Source organism: Cynara cardunculus, unplaced genomic scaffold (assembly GCF_001531365.2).
Source record: "Cynara cardunculus var. scolymus isolate 2C unplaced genomic scaffold, CcrdV1 Un_Scaffold_723, whole genome shotgun sequence".
Classification (NCBI taxonomy): Eukaryota; Viridiplantae; Streptophyta; class Magnoliopsida; order Asterales; family Asteraceae; genus Cynara; species Cynara cardunculus.
In genome coordinates, this window is record NW_020200608.1 from 147292 (window position 1) to 150682 (window position 3391).

Genomic DNA, 3391 nt, shown 5'->3' on the forward strand with positions numbered 1-3391 from the left:
GGAATAACAGGGAGGTTTAGCTTGGGCTTAAGGCCATTCCAAACCTAATTAAGAAATGGGTACTCAAAGAATAGATACTGATGAGAATCAGGTCCGTTAAGACAAGCACAAGATAGGTTAGAAAAGGCCTCCTAGAAACGAAGCTTATCTTGCGTTTTCAGACGCTTCTTGAAGGTAACCCAAAGAACGAAAGCATGTCTTGGAATGTTTTGAGAGAACCAGAACATGTGATGCCACTCGACATCTGGCTCATTGGGTGGATGGAGAGCCAGACCTCATGGACAGAGAAAGAAGTGAGACGACCATCCCTTTTTATCCAAAGGAGTTTATCAGGGACAAAAGGGGAAAGGATAGGAGGGGAAGAATCACGAAAAAGGGGATTGGGACTGCCCTACAGGTGTGGGCAAGTCCAGTTTCCTTGACAGATAATGTCCTTAAAGTAGGCATTATGGGAGAGGTTAGCGCTGAGGATATTTCAGGGAGAGATATGCCGGCAGAGGGCCTCAGCAGGGTGCCAGTTATCATACCAGGAATATGTGGAAGAGCCATCACCAATCTCGGAGACGATAGAGTCTCATATCTTATCCCGCATGCCCAGGATCTTTCTCCAACCCCAACCAACATCGCTGCGGATCGGGGCATCCCAAAAATTTCGGTTTTTAAGCCTAAAGGAGTGGATCTATTTAACCCATAGAGAGTCCTTATTGGTAAGGATTCTCCAAGCGTGGGAGGCCATAAGGGCAAGATTCCGGCTAGTTAGGCTTTTAATATCAAGTCCTCCTTGAGATTTTGGAAGGCAAAAGGTCTTCCAGGAGACCTTTGCTTTCCGTCTTTTAAGCTTACCATGGCACCACAGGAAGCCCCGCATAGGCTGCTCAATCTCCTTAGAAATGGAAACAGAGAGAACAAAGATCGAGGCCCAGTAGATTTGCATGGAGAACAGGACCGTGAGAATGAGCTGCAACCTACCGGCAAAGGAGAAAGACTTGTTTTTCCAGTCATTTAATCTGGATTTAACTCTGTCGACGAGACCCTTACAGTCATTGTGATAAAAATGAGTCATGATAAGGGGGACACCTAGATAAAAGAGCGGAAGGGAGCCCTCTCGGAACTGAATGATAGAATGAATGGTACTCTTTCTGTGCTGGCCGACATTACAATAGAAGGCCTCACTTTTAGCTGGACTAGGGAACAGGCCAGACACTCCAAAGAACTCATCAAGAGAATCCTTTATGATATAGACATAATCACTATCATCATGGCAGAAAATGAAGAGATCATCAGCAAAGCAAATGTGGGTGATCTTCAACTTCTCACAATTCTAGTGATAGGAAAAGGTGCCTGTCTCACTGATTTTTCTTTTGGTCAGGAGGTTAAGAACTTCCATGACCAGAGTGAAGAGATAGGGGGAAGGGGGTCACCCTGCCTCAGGCCATGTCCTCCATTGAAATAACCATGAAGGTTTCTATTAATACTGACAAAATAAGAAGCAACATAAACACATGTCATAATCCAAATTATCATGGTAAGGGGGAAACCATACCCGAAAAGGGTGGTACAGAGGAAATGCCAATCGACAGTATCATAAGCCTTTTGAATGTCAACTTTGAAGGCACAACGAGGGGTGCCCCGTTGCTTATGATAGCCGCGCATGAGCTCCTGGATGAGAAGAATATTGTCCATAATGAGCCGACCCAGGATAAAAGTAGACTGGTTAAAATCAACTAGAGAGGGAAAATGATCTTGCTAATGATTTTATACAAGATATTGCAACAAGCAACGGGGCGGAAATCGGTGACTCGAGAAGGGGCGGCTGACTTAGGGATGATATCAAGAATAGTGTTGTTTATGGAATTTAAGAGCTTACTGAATGTGAAGAACTAATGAACGGCAGAGCATAGGTCCTTACCAACAATATCCCAAGCGGGCTTGAAGAATTTAGCGGTGAAACCATCAGGCCCAGAAGCCTTGTCGTCTCCCATCTGGAAAATGGCCTTCTTGATCTCAGATTCAATGAGAGGGGCGAGCATCATGGCAGCTTGACCGACATTAAGCTTATTTGAAAAAAGAAAAGCAGGATCACGAATGGGAAGAGAGAGATGAGAGGTGCCAAGAAAGTTTTGAAAGTGAGAGATGAAGAGACTGGGAACCTTAGTAGAAACCCAGAGACCGTCAACATTTTGGATGGTATCAATTTGATTCCGGCTGATATGACTCTTGACAGATTTATGGAAAAAGGAAGAATTTTTGTCTCCCTCACGGAGCCAATAGAATTTGGATTTTTTCTTCAGGAACCGCTCCTCATCGAGGGAGGCACCATTATAGGCACATAAATACCCACAGTGCTCCTCTCAGATGGCCATATTTTTAGGGTCCCTATCAACAGCAATCTGGGCCCTGTCAAGCTCAAGCTGAATTTTAGACACTAAAGAGAACAGATTACCCTGATCATGAAGAAGCTTATAGATAGGGCCTTTGAGATTTTTATGATTTAGGGAAATCTTATAGATCCCATGATCAGACAGATTAGGGCTCCAACTCGAAACAACGACATTTTTGAAAGACTCTTTATGAGTAAGGAAGTTAGGAAATTTGAAAGGTTTAGGTTTACGAGAGATACGGGAAGGGGGAGCAAGTACTGCAGGGCTATGGTCCGAAGACCAATAGGGGAGAAAGATGACAGATGCAAAAGGAAAGTGAGCAAGGGAATGGAAATTACCCATGACATGGTCAATCTTTTTAAGGAGACCTCCCATTCCATTAGGGTTCTTGGACTAGGTGAAGAAAAGACCTTTGAAGTTAATATCCCCTGAACCTCAATGTGGCGGGTACACTCACGAAAATCATCCATACCACGAGAGCAGCCTACCATACCAGATGAGTTGTCTTTCGAGTCAAGGGAAGCATTGAAATCTCCCATGATGAACCATGGGGTGTCCTTGATGACATGCTTATGACCTTTAAGAGAAGCCCATAACTGGCGACAGGTGATATGGTAATTATCTGCATAGACAACAGAGAGGAAAAGACTCTTAGGTGGCGTTTGGTTCGCAAAATATTTTTGGATGGAATGGAATCTGTTAAAGGAATTTGACTTTGAAGGAATTTGAATGGAATGTTGTCAGGTTTGACCATATGTTTGGTTGGCAAACATTGGAATGGAATCTGTTAAGGAATTGGAATCCATCTGTTTGGTTGTAACACCCAAAAAAAAAAGAATAGTCTAAACCGTAAATATCTAACGAGAACCAGAATCTTAGATAAAAAAAATTTCACCCAACACAAGTAATAGTATAGCGTTTACAACTCCGCTACTGAGAAGATAAATAACAACCTACTAATTTAGATTTTTCTAGATTTAAGGACGGGTATTCCTATCATTCTCCAAAAA